This window comes from Dendropsophus ebraccatus, chromosome 10 (genome assembly GCF_027789765.1).
Source record: "Dendropsophus ebraccatus isolate aDenEbr1 chromosome 10, aDenEbr1.pat, whole genome shotgun sequence".
Lineage (NCBI taxonomy): Eukaryota > Metazoa > Chordata > Amphibia > Anura > Hylidae > Dendropsophus > Dendropsophus ebraccatus.
In genome coordinates, this window is record NC_091463.1 from 33,224,928 (window position 1) to 33,246,134 (window position 21,207).

At 41.1% G+C, this 21,207-nt stretch overlaps 2 protein-coding genes across 2 annotated transcripts in view; one reads left to right on the plus strand and one right to left on the minus strand.

Moving 5' to 3' along the window:
* RPS4X (ribosomal protein S4 X-linked) overlaps nt 1-21,207 on the minus strand; it is a 490,857-nt gene that overhangs the window by 149,725 nt on the left and 319,925 nt on the right. The window lies entirely within an intron of this gene.
* Nucleotides 1-21,207, plus strand: part of LOC138802628 (TSC22 domain family protein 3-like) — a 43,836-nt gene that overhangs the window by 944 nt on the left and 21,685 nt on the right. The window lies entirely within an intron of this gene.

A 21,207-nucleotide genomic window follows, 5' to 3' on the forward strand; every position in this document is an offset into this window, starting at 1 on the left:
GTATTACCATCCAGAAATAATTCAACGGCCGTAGTTACATTGCATTGCACTCATTATAGGAAACCTCAAAACAACGGGCGTAGTTTTGCGGCGCGGACAACGGCCGTTATTTTACGCAGTGTGAACATACACCAATTGACTTTGTGTAAGTTATGTTATGTGTTCACCCCCCTGTAAGGTCTAGGATGGAATTCTAGGTGAGTCAAAAAAAACTAATTCACCTGTCCACCATGGTCCAGGTCCCACCATTGCTCCTCTATGCACTTGGCATAACCATGTCTCTTCCATAAGGATGACAAATCTAAGAGACAGCAAATAACATCTGGAGAGCGATAGTGCAAGAAAAAAAGTATAGTCGTGTATGTAAAGAAATCAACTTTTTTTTTCTCTTAATTTTACATTTTAGACAGCAGTCTATTTTATGTTCCAGCATGATTTACACATACGACGTCAGTGATTTCTAGTGTACAGTAAAACAGACTATGCACGTTAGATATGTGTTGGTTAAACTTGCTGACTAACCATCTGATGTGCATGGGAAATCCCAATTCTTCCGATAGGGGAAGGAAGTATCAGGTGTGTTGGATCTTTTTGTTCAGGGTGAGCCTAGCAGGCATGTGTATGGGGGGGAATCAGCTGTCAGCCAAACATTTTGGGTCATGGCTACCTTATTAGTATGAGACGATCAGGAGAGATAGTTGTCAGCAAAACAATTAAGGTGACAACTATCTTCTGTGTATGGCCAGCTTAAGAGGTTAGGGGGCCCACATCTGTAGACTTCAGCCTTTACACATGGTGGAAGCAGAAATTCACAATTCGAGGTATCCCCTGAAATATATATTATTTTTAATATGAACAGCAAGGTGACATGATGATATAATGGTCATAATTGCAGTTTATTTAGTTTGGGTGTGGGGGATTTTCTACAAGTTTTGACCAATGCAGCCACACCTACAGGTGGCACCACCGATGCCGAGCTTCCCACACTTCCAATAAATACCTTATGTAACATTTAATTAGAAAAAGAAACTAATGGCTACATTTTCTTAGAAAGGATTTGTTACTTCAAAACACCTTCTTAGCGGCTTATTGGCTTATGAAATATTGGCTTACTGGCTTATGAAATAGCAGAAATATTAATAGATAATGCATTTATTATGAAAGGTTTTGGCTGGCCCATTGTAATATCTGACTTTGTGCGAGAGGACAGCCCATAGCTGATAGGTCTGGTATGGATACAGAATGTCCCAGCCTTTTGAACCTTGGCAGGATATTAACTGTATGATTGAATCACTAAACAATGATTGTACAACTCGGCACCTTGTCTTGGATGCCAATCTGAATGCCAATCTGGTATATAAAGATATAGTCAATATACAGCCTGTGTCCTTGGCATGGGAGCTCAGGTCACAGCTGCTTGTAATGAGAGTTTATAGAGGGTTATAACGCTACCAGTGAAGTGTATTTTATTATTGCGTAATAAACAAATGCAGATATATTAACAACATGACAATCTGTTTATAAGATATAATGATAGAAGAACACTGGACTATAACTGGTTCGAGGTTATATTAGCTGTCATTAGGCAGCTCTTACCGATCGAAGTGCAGTCACTCCTACCGCCGGAGAATTTGGTAACCGTGAATATGTCCATGCTGGGGGAGTTCCGTGCACAAGCCCTATTGAATGAAAACAGGGATCATGCACAGAACTCACCCAGGATGGATGTATCCATATGTATCCAATCCTCTGGGGACAGAAGCAACTGCACGCCGATTGGGAAAGCTGCCCAATAATAGGTATGTTGTAAAGGGATTATGTCTTCACAGTCTTTTCCAATGTTTTTGGTTCATGAAACACCACACGTCCGGCTCTACGTTTGGCGACGGAGGAGGATGGGTGAGCAGAGCGGCACACCTCCCCGGCAGGCATATGGCGCTGGGGCAGACAGGGGAGCAGAGCAGCACACCTCCCGGCGGGCATTCGGCGTTGGGGTGGACGGGGATCGCAGGGCGGGGTGGGCGGGAAGAGGAGCCGCACACCTGCCAGCAGGCGTACAGCGGCAGACGGGGCGGACAGGGGAGTGCAGCAGACAGGCCAGGGGAGCAGGAGGCGCGTAGCAGGGGAAACGAGTGGAACAGGGAGCAGAGAGGCGGCAGAGGCAGACGGGGAGCAGAGCGGACAGGCCAGGGGGCGCAGACAGGCAATACGGTAAGCAAATTCTATGTTGCAGGGGAAATGATAAAGTTCTTCCATCATTTCCCTGAAAGGGGTCAGTGATTTGATCAATTCCCTGGGGAAATAATGGAACAGCGCGGTTATTTCATCATTTCCCGGGATTTGATCAAATCCCTGATTCTGTCATTTCACTGCAGCATATAAATGAGTTTTTCTGATGGGACCACTCATTTAAATACAACAAATGTACAATTAACAGCCATTCCTCTATTGCAAATGGAGCTAGTCTGTAACCTTTGGGATCAGCAGATATGTCTTTTTAGGTAAGTTTAAGCAGTGACACTGGTCACTTCTATAGCGTGCCAGAAAAGATTTAAAAAACCCACATATGTTAGATGCAGGAATTCAGGAGTCAAAATATACGTTCATAAAAAATAACCAACGTTTGCATAAAATTATATCATATAGGATGTGTAGTGCGTATAAAGTCTTCAAGACAACCCATTCCATTGTTTTGCATTGTGTCTGCATCTGTTTTGTCTGAACATAACCTTAGGGCCCATGGATGTGTCATATTATGCATGTGTGCTGCACAGTATCTATAGTCTGCTATGGACACCTACACTACCTTAATGTGTTGTGCTGTTCCCATAGGTTTTTATATGTGATGCTGCATTGCATATTTTCCTTTTCATGGATTCTGTATAAGGCTGTGTTCACACAACGTAAGTTGTGTATTAATCACGGCTGTTGTTGCCGATGTGCAACAACGGCCGTGATTAATACACAACCTTTGTGCAGTGCGGTTAGAGGGAATCCTGGCCAGAGTGTACACACATAGTATACGCTCCGGCCGGATCGCTAGTGGCGCCGCCAAAAACTGTCATGTCATTTTTCTGTGACCACTATTAATTGAATAACGGTCGCAGAGTAACTGTCAGTTCACACAATGGAGTGTGCGGCAGCATGTAAATTCATTAGAAGTGAAGATCATCCAGCTGGTACTGCAGTACTGGCCAGGATGATCTTCTCTCACATCAGCCGTTCTACAAAGTGGCAACATACCCTAAACCAGCATGCCGTATTGCGCCAGTATACAGTGACCCACAGAGGCACCATAGGATGGTCCATGGACTTCCTATAGCTGCATAGTAGATCCATAGGGATTCTTATAGGTCTTGTCTATGTGGCTTTCCCATTTGCATGAGCCCTTACTCCTGTCATCAGTCATAGATTTCAGATCTCAGATCACACTATAGGATTTTTCATCCAATATATGCTAATGACGACCAATGATCATGATCTTATAGACGGCCATCATTAGCACATATCAGACTTTTATTTGGCAGCTGTCACCAATGATAGCTAAAAAATCCCATAGTGTGAACTTATGCCTATGTCTTTGCAGTGGTGTTCATTAGAATGCACTACTAGGAGCATCACTATAAGATTACTTTTCCACACAGCTGCAGCCACAACCTTGCACGCATTTATTGGCACATATACAGTAGGAAGACGTGCTTAACAGTGATCAAGCAGGGAGTAAAAAGCTAAACAGGAGCCTGTCCTGAGAACACCTGCACAGCGCCAGAGTCAATTCTTAGGCCTCAGGCTTGCTAATATAAATGCTTAGCTGGATTAATGTAAAGTTTTCTTCAGAGAATCTCTTTGTAGTACAACCAATAATTTATGGAAGGAGTCTAAGGACCTTGCTTCATTTCTGCAAGGAAGAGGGAAGGAGAACATATTAGTCTTATTTACTAGATAGTCAATCCAGTGTATATAATGAGAGGATTTATCCAATGTTATTGATGATCATACACCCTCCATTTACAAGGGGTAATGTGGAGCAATGATTTTCTGGCTTGCATATACGATAGGATCAGTGATGAACAAACATTACATGTTGGCTGATCACTGCCACCTTTACACAGTCAAATCTTATAAACATTAATTTGGCTTATAAGTGGCCTGTGTAATGGGCCCTTCAATAGATGGCCAGACTTCTCTAGCAGAGACTCATCTACCTGACACCAAAAGGATCAGGAAGTTAATATTCAACAAACCCAATTCTTTTTTTTTTTTTTAGGGAAGATTTGGCAAGCCCCTCATGACAAATAAGGCCAATGCCTTTGAAAATTGGCGTGTTCAGCCTACTTTTCTCTAATGTTTATGGGGACCTTGAGGACTATGTCCATGAGACAAGATGAGCTGGGGTGGGTCTATCTATCTTTGTGACCAATGCATGAGTTTCAAAATGGCCCCCTCCTTTCCCCGTTCCTTGAAGTACAGCATTACTGTAGACAATCAATAAGGGGATGACCTCCTCTCTACTGTTTGCTATGGCAATAAGAAAACTACTTTGTTCTCCTTTCCTATATCTTTCTGGCAGTCTCAGATTCTCAGCAGTAAAGGTAAGTATGTTTGCGTTCAGTGTCCATTTGAAAGACACGTTTATGTCCAAGCTTTAACTTCCTGCCTCATGTCCTGAGATGCTACTTCAGTATCTCCACAGAATGTTCCATCCTTATAATGCCAAGTATTTTATGAAGTGCGCCAGTCACTCCGGCAGTAATGCCCCCCACAACATGATACTTCCACCCTGTGCTGGAATGGTGTTCTTTGGCTTCTAAAGCCATGACATCATTTTCTGGAATTTTCCAAGCTATTTAAATGCACAGTCATCGTGGTGTATGTAAACTTGTGACCTATTGTAATTCTGATATAGGAAATCATAAATGAAATGGTCTGTATGTTATGGAAATTGCTTGTGTCCTATATAAAGTAGATATCCAAGGCAATTTGTTTAATTAGATTTTTTTGATGTTTTTTTGATGTGTGGAGGGGAGAAATAGGAGTTTTAATAATGTCAGGTGTATGGAAACCTATGACTTCAGCTGTACTTGGCGATATAACACAGATAGTGACATCAGGTTTTATCCAGTCTACTTTCAGGGCGTATGGTAAGCAGAGATAATTGCCGTGACATAATATCTATCTACCAACCTGGAGTGAACTAAGGTTAAAGCTATTTCTGTGCCAAATTTCACTCTAGATGTAAATGTGCTAATAATTCGAAAACTAGGTTATTCTGAAATGTACGTCTGAACTAAATTTCTTTGTAGTCATCTGGTGATCACTGATATACTTAGTGATTGACAGCAGGCAATAACATTTGTGCAAGGTCAATGTTGACAAAGGCGGCTTCTGCTTCATTTACTTTATTACATTACACCATTTTGATGTGCTACAACTACGAGTTCTAACTACAAGTAATAAGTACTACAGGCCATGGCTAGCACTTATAATCTTGGGCTATGTTCACACAATGTCTTTTTTTACGGCCATCAAAATATTACCGTATAATACAAATCACAGTTGTATTTTTGTCTCAAAATGACGTCCATCTAAAAGGGCGGCTACAAAACAAACAGACAAGACTTGGACATGCTACTTTAAACCTGGGCAACCCACAGTTATTGGTGAATCCAAAGTCGTGGCCACTAGCGGTTTTGATTCACCAATAACTGTAGGCTGCATAAGGTGACTACTTTATTATAAAGATATCATATCTCTTAAGCAATAAATCAGTATGATATGCCTTAATCATTGTTGGCTGGCGTTCTTTCATTTACCATAGTGGTTTCAGATTATACAATAGTTCCTGGTGGTGTAAAATGATAGCCTTGTGCCATTTGTTAACCTGATGTGCTATGGCATGCTGTAGCTGTATCAGCAAGAATTCCCTATATACCCTGCTTTGGATATTTTTGGGATGTTGGAGAAATTATTTTATTCCTACAGAGTTTGTTCCTCTGGGTCTATTAGGTGATATAGTACCCCTCTTTTTAGTCAGGGTGGAGAGATTGTGCAAAGAGCATCCGCCACTCTAGTGGACCTGGTATGGCTACACTAACATAGTCACCCATTTCAAAACTTTAGTCATCCGCAGCTTCATTTGTGGTAACAGCTGATCATTGGGGGTATCAGCAACCAGACCTGTTTTGGGTGTTCAGACCCCACCCAATTGCTAGAGACAGACGGCTCTCTAGTCCCATTGCATTAAATAGGTTCTATAGTAATTCTAGAGAGCCTCAGTCCTGCAACGAGAAAGATAGAGGAGCACCTCACTCCCCAACTATCCATTGATCGGTGGGGGTCTGAACACCCCACTTTTGACATGTTACTTTTGCCATAATTCTGATTTCAAATCACCTAAAAACCTTATTAACTATTTTGCAGATTCTGTATGGAAAATTTTCCATGCAAACAAGATCTAATGCCATAGATTTTTTTTTTATCTTTAATCTCTGAAGACGTGAATGCCATAATTACCATTATCTGTCACATAACTATACCCTGCAGCTGATAAATATTCATGTGATATATAACCACCGCTTAGAAATAGTAGCTGTACTGTAGAATCATTGATATCACATACAAACCCAAGGTCACTTAAAGGGCCTCCTAATATTATACCCCAAGCTCATGTGTATCTTATGGCCACTTATCATGTGTAAGGTCGTGTTACGGTACAATAATGTTCTGTCAGATGTGATTCTGGAGGTACAGTATTGGCTCAGTCAATTGTTCACTTGGTGGCATTTAGATGGTATTTCGGTTCACGACACCAGCCGGCAGGTGTGGCTCAACATGCAAGGGCAAGTTCAGGCAGAATCGGATAGTTGTAGTTATACCAAGTAAAATTACCCATCGCAGTAGGTCACATTACATTAGAAACCCATTTGGATTTGCTTTCATAACCCACTGACAGAAAGTCCCTGATCACAGCCTGACAGTGGGAGGTTTAGAGAATATCATTTTACAGAAAAACATAACCAACAAACCCACATCAGATGAAATACTACTTTAGTGGGTTGATAATATACACGGTGCAAAGGCATGAATTCATGTGGAGTTTGACAATGGAATCCCTTAAGGACAACAATGGGACACCATGCCTGTTCCCTTTATCGCTCCTGCAGTTCTCATTGACGTCTCTTGGCTGCTCTTAGAAAGCTCTATGTTGTTTTTAGAAATGGTCTAAAATGATAGCTACACTATGCTGAGGTCAGATCAGCACGCAATAAATAACACATCCGTTATGAAAGACTGATCACACAAAATACCCATGCAGTAGAAGATGACCTTGTAGGGGTCAGGTCATGGTTATGGCCAATTTGGGGGCTACTTTATAGATTGTATTGTAGCCAGTAACCTTATTAGCGTTATTAGTAATATATGTAGTTGAAAGGTTTCTGCCTTTATTTGCAGAGATAGAGAAAACATAGGGCTGCATAGTCCACTCTTTGACCTATCTTCAGAGACCAATAACCTACTATTTATTATAGCCAATGCTCCACACTTTGACCTGGACTTTTTCCTATCACCCAATCTTGCTAATAAAGATAATTTGTCCTTGGCGTTGCTAGAATTAAGTTCTGTCAGTTATCGGCTCCCTCTGATGCATTTCATGCTGACTCCGTCTAGTCCCCAGTTATTCTAGGCGTGTGCATGCATAATAAGAACCAGAGGCAATTAATATGGATGGCACTGCTATATTAGGAGGCCTGCCGTATATCAGCTGTTTTCCCTGGAAATATTTAGCAAGGAAATGAATGTATTATTTCACAATGGTTACAAAATAATACAATCATTTGAGATGTTCCATGTTAGGGTCCATTCACACTTACAAAACTATTTAAAAAATTTAATATTATTTCTTGCAGTTTCAAAACTTACACCCTCCTTATTGGACCTACATATTAGATTTTGGTTGTCAAACATTGACTGATCCACTCTTTGAAGGCATATAAAGTAATCTCTTTTTTAAGTGTCTTATTAACACTCTTTTCTTAAATAAATAGAAATGTAATCTGTGAATAAAATTATTCACTCAAACTGTTCAAGACTTGAGAGAGGAGAGACTGTCAGATTCCTGAAGGATCAGGTTCTATGATATTCATAGAGAGAGAAAAAGGAAAGAAGGAGAGAGAGGGTAGTGGTTGGATAGATCTAGAAATACATAGGAAAGCACTTTTGTGTGTGCACAATGTATAGGTGGAATCATAGAGAATAGGCTCCAGCCACTAGCACAGGGTCAAGTAAAAACTAAATATCTGGTGAAAAATTCTATATACAAGTAATATATAATGGCTAGAAATAGTAATACCTCATGTACAGACATGCTTACTTATAAAGTGATGTGTACAGAACAGGAAGTGTCAGCTTATTATTAGGCTTAGTAGCCAGCACAAAACTGCAAGATTTTAGGATAGTAAGATAGTAAAATGAAAAATTCTGAAAAAAAAAATTATTTAAATTCTTAAAGAATATGTTTACCAAAACAGCTTGATTTATATGGTAGGTCATTTTCTAACAACGCATTCTATTTAAAGCCTAATTTACAGTGTTTTTGACATCCTATAATTAACCTATGGAGAAAATGCCTTAAACCTCACAAACACTGTTCCTAAAGCAAAAAAAAACAACAACAACAAAACACAACATTTTTCTAAGTACTTAGCATTTCTTTACTTGGCTGTTTTTTATTTTGTGACATTTAGCGAGCACAATAGAGCTACCGCTAACCTTAAAAACAAAATGCTGGGTATGGAAATATTTTTGGTCTGAGTATTTAGGAAAACAATAAAGCGCAATAAAAACGTCACTGACAGGCTTAACGTCAATGATAGGCACCTGCAGGCCTCCCTGGTGTAAGGAAGGCTTATGGTAGATACATAAAGCTGAATAGAGTTGTAATACCACACACAACCTGAGGACAGGGGTGGAGCTGTTATCTAAGCCTTGATAACCCCCTATTTTCTATACTAGTCAGATATGATCACACCTACCAGAGCCGACAACACCACAGTCTACCCAGCGACATGCTTTCCAACCAGGTGCTTGTTATATAAGTTAAGCAGTTGATTTTGTGTTACCTTTTTCTGTTTGCAAATGCTAATACCCAATGACTATGTACATAGTATTAGGTGAGGAAGGAGATTTACAGCTATTTGCCTGTGGCATCAATATACTTTGCTGGAATGTGCACAACACTATGTAGAATATGTTGTTCAACCAGTATAGTCCTCAGCCATTAACCAAGGAGACAAAACCAACTTGTCGGCACGCAATTGAGCTGAAAACATGAGCTGTCAAGTTGGCTCCCTCCAAGTGATGAGCCTACATCCTTCTGTCTGTCTATAATTTTACATGGATGGACGCCAGGTTCAATGCTTTAACCCCAGGGCAAATGCAAGTTGATCCTAATATGACTGATGTGTAACAATAGTCTAAGGTCATGTTCACACCTAGGGTTATTGCGCAGCTCTTGGTGTACTGTGACCACTAAATAAAAAACAAAACAAAACTGTAGTATCACATAAATGCATGCAAAATCACTTATTATTAGATTGAATTTCAACATGTTGCAGTTTCTAGAAATGCTTTTGTGGGTATATGGAAAATGCATTGACGAGTAACGCACTGAGCAAAAACACACAGTCTGTTCATAAAAAAAGCTGAAAAAAACTGCTGTATTTTGCTTTTGGTCCACTTTTCAGCCAAAATGGGACTCAAAAAGTGGTGGTCAACCTGTGAATATGCCTGTGACATATTCAGCTGCCGAATCCATATCTCATTCCAGTGCAGAAACTCCTGTCATGTCCTTGGTTTAGGCTGCTGGGGGTCGGCTCAGTCTTCTCCATTAGGCTTGGCTATAGCAGAGGATGGAAGGGGTGTGGGTGGGCACAGCCATGCACCAATGGTTAACTCCATGCCCCCAGTGCACCTAACACATAAATTGCATATTGGTTATACCAGACAATAAAGTGGCGGATTAAGTTTATAAAGGTACCAATCCCTATTCTGAAAAGTGCCCTGCGGATCCATCCTAAAGTTAAACCTGGTTCTAGATTCTTTTTAAGGCTATGTTCACATTATGTAAAAACAACGGCCGTATTTCATAAAAACGGCCATTGTTGTGCAAATAACACCCATTGTTTCAGAAGTAACAAATGTTGTTTGCACAACAACAGTCGTTGTTACAAAATACGGCCATTGTTTTTACATAGCATAAAGGGGTATTCCAGGCATAATTTTTTTTTTTTTATAAAAGTCCATCTTGTAAGATGCCTCAGCAGGACCCCAGGGGAGCGTGGTTAGATAAAAATAGGATGTCAGTTATTTTCTATGAAAACAATATCAAAAATGTTAATTATCTGGAGTACCCCTTTAAGCTTGGACTTCCAGTTTTTTTTGTGTTTTTATTGCTTTTTAAAAAAACTACATGTGTTTTACAGCATTTTATACAGCAGATGAAACACTGTGTAAATGTTTTACCATTAAAGGGCTTATCCAGCGCTATAAAAACATGGCCACCACTTTTCCCCCTACTATTGTCTCCAGTTCAGGTGCGGTTTGCAATTAAGCTCCATTTACTTCAAAGGAACAGAGTTTCAAAACCTCACCCAAACTGGAGACAACAGTAGTGGGAAAGTGGTCATGTTTTTGTAGCGCTGGATAACCCCTTTAACTACATTACTAATTCATGGGTATTTGTTGTAAAACTTCATGCAGTTTTTCAAATGCAAAAGAAAAAATCTGGATTTGCCACAGTGCCGAATAGGAGATGGACCATACTTCTGAGTCCTGTATACTTTTATGTCTCTAAAATGACTGCAAGATCATCATGAAAGAACAGAGACGTTATTAGATAATGCTAAGCATATTTCAGAGGAATGATTACCCGTGTCGTCTGTTCAGATACTGAAACTATTTTATAGCAGCCAGGATTACTGATTTCCCCTTGAACACAATATAAGCTATATATATATATATATATATATATATATATATATATATATATATATAAAAAAGCTCCTGGGCTGAAATGGATACCAGTACATCAAATGCAGCCACAGGTCCGGTATTATGCTCTGTTTGCTTTAGAACTTAGTAGGCCATTTGTGTGGTATTGGTTTACAAAGGCTTCTGTGAACGACATGAAAAAGCCTGAATAATGCTGGCCTACATTCTGGTCTCTATTGTGCAGGGAAGAATCTCTTACAGAAATGTATATGATAAAAATGGTGGGAAAGTCTGTGGGGCAGATGGAGGCAGTGCCCTACGGGCATGCATGTTACCACCTGGCACGAGAGGAGCAGCCACACTGCTTTCCTGGATCATGCTAACTCCACATCTCCCTAAGTAAAAAAAAAAGTACAGATCATTCCGTCATTTAAAGGTTCACTGTTTTTTGGCAGTTTTTTTGCTTTTGATACTTTTTTTCAGCTTCTTGTGGCTTTAAATGAGGCAAAAAAACTGGGTGAACATAGCAAAAAACTGATAGTTTCAACCTCCCAGGTGATCTAGGGCAGTCATAGGGGCCCTAGATCACCTGGGGCCCGACAACAACTGTAAACGAGCGATGATCTGCTAGATTGGCGCTCGTTTACTGGGCCTATTACACGGCCCGATAATCGTTTAACAAGGGCTGCAGGGACATCGTTACCGATGTCCTTGCAGCCCTTGCTTAGATGGTATACATTACCTATCCACGCTCCAGGGCTGCTGTTGCGGTCAGCTTCTCCCCGGGTCCTGCTCGCTCTAGCTTCAAAGCGGCCTGTCGGCTGACAGGCCGCTCAGCCAATCACAGGCCACGGAGGTCCCGGCCTGTGATTGGCTGAGCGGCCTGTCAGCTGACAGGCCACTCTGAAGCTAGAGCGCGTGGGACCCGGGGAGAAGCGGACCGCAGCAGCAGCCCTGGAGTGTGGATAGGTAATGTATATCGTCAGTCGCCAGCTGCACACCGCTATTACACGTAGCGGTGCGCGGTCTGCGCCCGACAATTATAGGTTCTAACCTATATCAACGATCAGCCGATGACATTGATCGTCGGCTGGTCGTTGTCTTTATTACATGGAGCGATAATCGGCACAATTCGGCCGATTATCGTTCCGCCTAATAGTACCCTAAGTAAGGCTTGTGAGCAACATACGTGAGGTGCATACGTAATCCAGCTCCACCATTATTCACCCTGGTCAGGCACTACCTTCCATTCCATCTTTGGTAAGGACAAGACAGAAAAAATTTCAACATTTCCAATTCCAACAGTGTGTAGCCAATTCTTCAATCTTTATTGCTTCTCCAAGAATAAAAGCACCTGATATATACAGGAGTCAATGCATTGTGAGTAATTTTGCCTCATGGCAGAAACGGCCCTAGGTCTAGTGCAGTAAATGGAGTTAATGTAAGGATTCTTGGTGGTCTTTAAAAACAAATGGTACATTTTAAGTTCCTTGGTGGAGGACAGTTTAAGGGTTAAGGCCACATAACTAGGGTCAAGTGGTTAGAACAGAGTCATTCTGGTAAGAGGGTCCTATGGGCGCCCTGTGTTAGGGACCCAGTCCCATTTGTGGCTGCTGCAATGTCACTGATCCATTTAGTCCCATTTCTTAGGAGGACTGGTAGATGGACTCCACGGTATAACTAAATTAAACAATGATGTTTCATTTAAGGTAGGAAAGGGGGTTGTAAATGCTTACGGGACAAGCATGAGCACAGGGTACAGTGCAGGTATAGGAAACCCTTGGCCTAATATCTGTTACAAAACTATAATTCCCATCATGCCTAGACAGACAAAGAAATGTAGGTTTGCAACAGCTGGAGGGTCGAAGGTTTCCCACCCCTAGTATAAGGCATAAGAAGCTGCATCATTTGTACTTGGAGCTGCACAGATGTGAAGATACAGATATTTCTATAAACCACATTAGAGGCTAATAAAATGGACATCCTTTTTACGCCATTATGATGAGATGATATATTATAAGGACTAATGTAATTTGTATAGCTAGATTGTACATATGACCCCTCAGTTATAGAAGTGACTGCACTAAAACAAGATGCCTGAAATCTAGAATGCGATCCTACATACAGGACAGAAGAAGAGGTCATGGTGTGTACAGAGGTGTGATACTGATACACATACACAGACATAGTAATTACATACCACAGATTACTCCGAGTGACATGATGTATAGACACCACACTCCTAGCTAATCCTTTTGTCCTGTAAGGCTTCAATAAGAAGACTACAATGTCTGCTCTAGGACTATTGTGAACTTGCTTTGTGCATAGACAAATAAAAGGAGAACAGACCGCAGAGCATTAGAGATCCACCCATAGAGACAACAGGTTAAGGACGGTTAAGACTGGATAGGTTTGTGGAGTATTATTGTGTCTGCAAGTAGAATCACATTACAGAACATTACATACCACATATCAGCTTTCAACACCTCATAAATCTTGTTTTCCAGGCATCAGCACACCTCCCGTATGTGTCATAACATGGTTACACCAAAGTCTTCTCCTCAGAATACAGAGAACTGTGTTAGGACCGGCTTATGTAACCTCTATGCATTTATCAGCATTCAGACCAAGGTCACAACCCCTTATCATATACCAGAGTCCCCAGACTTGGCCTGTCCATGCATTACATGGATGACCACGCCATACACTGGTCACCATTGATGAACAGATCTTCCTTCATTTCTCCATGGCCACCACCAATAGGGAGTTCAAGAAAAGTCAGGATCACCATGCTTTTTACTCTATCCCTTGCGTGTTTACATTTCCCCATTGGCCTTTCCAGTCTTCACAGGCCACAGCTACAATATATTTAAAAAATATATTGCAAAAAAAAGAAAAATTGCATTTTAGCTGAAAGAATACAGCAAACTCATAGCTATATGTCCGCCATATTTAGTGGAAGGAAGCAGTACTCCAGCCTTTCCCAGTTGTTGTGATCATCTTAACAATTTTGCCCGAAATATCTTAATCCGGAGTGACAAGGTAAGTACTGAGACCTTCACATTATGTGTGACAGTCATAGGCGTGTCAGCTTATTCAAGCATGACACTTAAAACATCACATTACATCTTCAGTCAAGCATGTATATCGTGTGAAGAAATGATTTTTGAGACTGGAGACGAAGATAATATCATTTGTTAATTTTTTTTTATTTGGTTCTTTATTTTCACAAATCAGTTCCAGACTTTGTTGGTTATTGTTCTTAAAAGCTGAAGACAACACTGCATGTTCAACATTGATTCAAGAGTTATACTGTATCTGCAGTCGGCTTAGATCCTGTTCACACTGGTGTATATAACTTATATCTATGATAACTTTCTGATATTTTGATGACTCAAAGGTTTAGTCTGCAGTGCTATTCTTGTCATGAAAATACTGTAAACTTTACAGAACCAAGAAAGGTCAGCGTCATTCACTTTAAGAAAACTGCTCAATTCCATTTGGTGTTTACTAGATAGGCCTATAGCTCACTTAGAGATCAGATGACATGCTGTCTAAACAAGTCTATAGAGAGGGAAGGGATGAGGAGGGAGATAAGATGGGAAGTGACAGGAGCAACCAGAAGCTACTGAGTATATATGCAAACTGAGTAGTTCTGTCTAAAAACTCTGTGCAAAATCTGCTGCTTGTCCCCGCGCGCTCCTGCTTCCAGCTCCATAGACTCCATTATATCTTTTGGCAGATTCCGCTGTCCGCCCAAAGAATTGACATTTCGTGGGGACGAGCGGTGGATTGCGCACAGAGTTTTCCAACAGAATTGCTCTGTGTACATATATTCAAAGACAGCAAATGAACTACACAGGGGCTACTGTAAGTAAAAGGCTCTATTTACAGCTGGTACTGTTCACTACTGCTTTATAATGGCCTCCATACTGCTTCTGCATCTTAGTATGTGTTTAGAGATAAGTTACAATTGCCTTAAACAGTGCTACTCCTCATGTACTCACACAGGAAAGCTTATCCGAAAAAGTTGTGTGTTCGGAAAGGCTTTACTGATTATACAAAACAGGATCCGATCCCGCTGTTGGCTGTAAAGATACAGCTACTGCATGGATATGTGAACGGCAAGTATTTACATGGGTCCCCTGATGTTTTATGTCTGTGGGCACCCATAATCCCCCAGACAGATACATAAGCCTTTTTATGGTACCTTGTCATCAAGATAGTAATTCCCAATTTGTGGTTAAACATTCAGTGAGAATAGTCAGGCAGCTGAGTGGGGTTGACACCAACAACAAAGCCAGCTAGTTGTAAGTCTTAGAGTAGTCACATAAATTCCTATTGATGTGGGTATGTATGTAAACAAAGCTGGAATACAATGTTGGTGGGAGTCACATTCCAGCACCCACATAGGGGGGAATGTGCACAATTATCCTGCCAAATAATAATTGTATTGATGGTTATAGTACATTCTTATTATAGCACACTAATCAACAATGTAGGAAGGAAGTTTTATGATCTAAAGTGCATTCTACCACAAAGTACAAAAAAAAATAATATTTCTGCATTGTCTTCTTGTATAAATGGATGTAAATGATGCCATATTAGTGGTTATCTACTATACTCCATTAGATTGGACTAATCCAAAAAACGTCAGTTCTTGAATATTTTCAAGTTGTTAACTTTATCTTATAACTACAAGGGTAGCAGTTATAGTGCCAACTCCCACTGACGCTATGGACGATAGAAGGGGACGTAGAAAACTGAATGTGGCCATTTCCTAATTTACTATGGACTACTATGTTATCCCACTTGTGCACATCATCCCTTCTCTGCGGAATTACTATTGTATTATATCTGCAGATGGCATCATTGGCATCACGTCATAGTGACTTTATGTGTTCATTATCCCTATGCTGTGATATCATAGTGTGCATTATGCCAGTACTGTGACGTCACTTTGTGCATGATCCTATCACGGTTGGCACGATCCCACTACTGTGACATTACAGTGTGCATTCTGTACAGTGACATTGTTGTGTGCATTCTCTTATTACTGTGACCTTACTATCCCATTAGTGTGACATCACTGTGTGCATTATCTCATTACTGTGATATCACTATGTACATTCTGTAATGTGACGTCATGCATTGTCCCTGTGTGCATTGTTCCTGTTAATAGGAGAGAAATAATCTTACAGTGTCCATTTTCTGAACTTGCTATTACAGGCTTTGCTATGGGGCCGCGAGGTGACTTGTTACACCCCTGGTAGCTAGTTTACATGCAGATTGACATGAAGAGGTGATTTAGTCAGGCTTAGTAGCTTAGATGGAGAGCTTACAGAAGGTATTTCTGCCAGTCAGTGAAAAGTTGATATAAGTGCTGAAGGTATATAGGGCAATAAAATAAAGCTCAGCAGGTCTCTAAATGCCACTGCCGATTATAAATAGACCCGTTTGCTAGCTCTTTGCCTCCTGCTGCCTTTTTAAAGGTTGATATGCAATTCTGGAAAGTTACAGGGTCTCTGCCAGTGCTTAGATGGGATCCTTAGTTGACTTATGGCTGACAGAGTACAGCTGGACACAGTCACAGTGCAACAGGGGGGAGTTACAGAGCTGTAGAACATAAGGCCAGAAGAGCTGATCAAAATCATAACAGGGCCGGACTAGTACAGGACATGGGGACGGCACAGCAGGACATAAGGACAGTACAAAAGAGACAGGAACAGCCCAGCGGGACATTGCTACAGCATTACAAGCTGACCTGCTATAAATATAAAAGAAATATGACTCTCCTAAGATCACAAAACAATAAAATATCATGTACTTGCACTGGAGCATTAGCCGCTGAGGTAGTTATTATCACGTGCACAATATGGCGGTGTAAAATGACCTCTCCAACATCAACACATAAGGAATCTTAATGCGTCACTATCCAACAGTCTTGACCTACATTATCTGTATCTGAACATCCTAACCACTTCCCTGATTTGTGGGAAGATTATAACCTGCAAATCCAGGTTATGATTTCAAACTCTTTTGTGGGTGTCTGCCTCCAAAAGGTGCGGCAAGAGAGACGGTTTCTTCCTTCTTGAATGGAGCTAGTTTGACACCATGCAAGTAATAGCATGCTCGGGCTCTGTTCACATTTGCATTGTGACTTCTGTCTGTAATAGAAGCCACAGTGCTGTATTAGAAGCATCATATAGCCAGTCCTGTACCTATTAGGTTTGGCTTTTATTGTTATTGTGTGGATAGGTCTTATGCCCTTTTATGTTAAAAAGTCACTGTCGGTTTTTTTTTTTTGCAGAAATCAATAGTCCAGGTGATTTTAAGAAACTTTGTATTTGGGTTTATTAGCCAAATATGCCATTATCTGCATTTAAAAAGCCTTTTCCCAGGGCCCCCCCTCCCTCCTCTTTTCCATCCACTGCAAAAAATCAGGAAATTGTGACTTATTGCATCAGACGTACCCAGTCTCTTCTAGGGAGAGGGGAGGGGGCAGGGGGGAGGAGGGAGTTAGCCGACAGCAGAAAGCTGATAAGAGAGGATTACAGGCACAGAGCTGGGTGAACACTGTAATCAGAGCTCAGAGAGGTCAGTGTTGACTGTCAGAGGAGATAAAGGGTGAGGTATTTGTAGATTAACTCTTTGTTGTCCTGTTTTGGTCTTTTATTTAAGTCTCTCCATAGGAGAACAATGAAGACAGGGGGGAGAGCTTCAAACTTCTTTTTCATGATAAAAATACATTTTTCGGCTAATAAACCCAGTTACAAAGTTTCTGGACTATTGATTTCTGCTAAAAAAATTTCATGACAGTGACACTTTAAAGTCTCTATTCTCTGTAATAGGGTTCTGTGTAATAAGGGGACAAAGAATCCCTGGGCAGGAATAGTTTTAGGTAATTTTCTCCTCTGTTAAGAGTGAAATGATCATCTTACTTCCTTTAACTCCATTATATTGCAATTTCGTGCACTCATGACCCAGTGCTCTTACATGCAGTCTGGTAGACAGTAGACGGAGCTGCAGTTCAGTTTATTGTCCTTTTTGGCCCTTTTTGCTTTATATAATTCTTATACTGACCTCGACTTTAAATAAGAGTCAACTGTTGTGTACAATGTGTGTGTTTATATGGGAAAAGTGTTCTCCACCTATAACATGTCTGCTCCTATTAATATCATTTCCTTTTCCAAGGGAAGTCCCAGCCATATTTTGCTGTGCGTCCTCATCACAAGTTATCACACGGAAGCCTCTCCCTGCAAGCTCTGCAAGAAGTGCTGAGATCATTCAGCCAGACGGTGCTGGCAGAGAGCCAACTTGCATGAGAAGTTATATAACTGTAATAGACGATAACACTACCATCTACTGTAACATAGTTCAACATGTTGTCAAGAAGTTTCTGGCTGAATTCTATGCTGGACTTCCAAGAAAACAGAAATGATTACTTATGTATATAGTGCAGGTTATTATTCTGTGATAAATTCACAAGTCACCTTCTCGCGCACAGTCCACCAATTGAAGGGACTTAAAGGGGTATTCCCATCTTAACTTGTTATCCCATATAAATCAACTCCATATGATCAATGGGGGTCCGACCACTGAGACCTCTACTGATCCTAACAACATGGACACAATAGGAAATAAATGTTCAGCATTGTGCATGTACGTGGTGCTCAGAAATGTACGGTGACCTCATAGTAAAGGAATGGGGCATCGGCCACACATGCATAGTGCTTAACATTTATTCCAGGGACTACTTTGTCCCCATCCTCAAAATCATGGTGTTCAAGAGGTCCCCCACCACCACCAATCAGCTCCTGTGCATAGAAGCCCCCCCCCCGTCTACTAGGTCTCTTTTACTGTAGTCTTCCTACATTGCATAGATAGCATTAGGACCATTTGGGCACCAGGTGCTGGGGGGGGGGGGGGACTGCTCTCTTAGCTCCCTGAAAAATCTGAATCTTTATTTCTATGGCACCAATTAAATAAAAAGATATGCAAAATTTTTAGGCCAATAACATGTAGACCCTGCCCTTACTAGATTTGAGCGAACCTTGAGCACTTTGGGCTTTGTCCAAACCTGAACGCTCTGCATTTGCTTACCGGTGGCTAAAGAAGTTGGATGCAGCTTCAAGACTGCCTAAAAAAAACTTGGATACAGCCATAGGCCATAGACTGTACCTTTGTTTTACTAGACACCTTAGGGCTGCATCCTACTTCTGCAGCCACTGGTAATCAAATGCAGAGCGATCGGATTTGGACAAACCCCGTCATGCTTGAGGTTCACTCATCTCTAGCTCTTCTATATGAAGCTGTCACATCATACTGAAATTCCAGTCTTACTTGTGATGTATGAGATTCTAGCCCGGATGTTTGCCATCTGCAAAATTCTGCTTTTGTACCTAACAGTCGAGTATATTATGCCTGTCTCTCCCACAATTCAATCTCAATATTGGCGTAAAAAAAGTGGGCAGTAAAACGTTCATAAAGGGGAGAGTATATAAGACACGGAAAAAAAAAATTCTGCCATTCCTCAGCCCCACCACCTGTCACCCACAGCTGCCCCTCATTTACACCCATTATCCCCTCTGAGGTGGTCAGACATGATAGTAGGCAGCGCTGAGTACCAAGATATAATGTTTACAGACGTGATTTTTAGCCTCAGACCAAGTATTCTAGAAATGCTGTAAATATGTCTGCATAGACAAAGAGGCTTAACAGAAAGTGCTGCGAGGTATGTTCCACAGGAGAAAGTGCAGCACACACAGATGTTATAGGGCCCAGAGCACCAGCAGTTTTCTCGTCTATGTTATATAACTTTCCTCAATGTACAGGAAATTACTGGAGTCATAGTGAAACAGTCAGTTAGACCTAGGCAGCAAGCAAATCATTGAAGTCTATGGCTGTCATATCATAATACCAGTAATACTAGGCATAACTAGCAGTTTCTGGCATGGATACTGGGAGTTAAGCTGAGGTTCTAGATGGGAGGTATCCCCATTCTATTGGGTTAAAGAGATTATCCAGCGCTACAAAAACATTGCCACTTTTTCCCCACTCGTCTACAATTAAGGTGTGGTTTGCAGTTAAAGAGGTTATCCAGTGCTACAAAAACATGGCCACTTTTCCCCCTACTGTTGTCTCCAGTTTAGGTGCAGTTTGCAATTTAGCTCCATTTACTTCAATGGAACTGAGTTTCAAGACCCCACCCAAACTGGAGACAACAGTAGGGGGAATGTGGCCATGTTTTTGAAGCGCTGGATAACCCCTTTAAGCTCCATTTGCTTCAATGGAACTGAGTTTCAAACCCCACCCAATCTGGAGACAAGAGTGGTGCAAAAGTGGCCATGTTTTTGTAGTGCTGGACAACCCCTTTAATCCATGCACAGGTTACCTGTGCAGAGTCCACCTCAGGGAAGTGACATGTCACTTCTTTTATTTCCATCATGATTTTAAATTTGGCACCAAAAAATTGTTAATGTGATTTCCAGTGTGAACAATGGCAGAGATTCCATGCAGACAACCAATTAACACTTTGTGCATATCTCCATTTAAGTTCTATTAAGTTCAATAGCTTTTCAATTAAAGACACAACCAAAGGCCAATTACTCCACCTAATGCTGCGTTTACACGGAACGATTATTGTTCAAATTTGCACAATAACGATCGAATTCGAACGACAATCGTACGTGTAAACGCAGCGAGCGATCAAACGACGAACGAGAAATCGTTCATTTTTATCTTACAACATGTTCTAAAATTGACGTTCGTCGTTTGCAAAAAATTTGCATATCGTTCCGTGTAAACAGTCGTTCACCGATTTTTCCTATGTGTGATAGGCTTAAGCGTTCGCAAAACGATCGCAAAACGAATTTTCCGTACGATATATCGTACCGTCTAAACGCTGATCATTATGAAAAAAAAAATCGTTACTCCGACATTGTTAATCGTACGATCGGACCAATTATCGTTTCGTGTAAACGCAGCATAACCTAGAATAATGTACCAACAGCTGTTACTGCACTGATGAGCGGCCAAACAGCAAAAAAAGGTGATAGCGTTGCTGTGGGTGCTGGAGCTGTACAGCAGCACCGAGGGTCTGCACTGTGCCCCCCTATCCTTCTGTACAGCTCCAGTGTCTCGCTATCCTGCAGTCCCTGCGGCCTCCTCCAGAGACCAGGGACCTCCATGTGCAGCTCGGAGGGTGTCTGTGGTGAG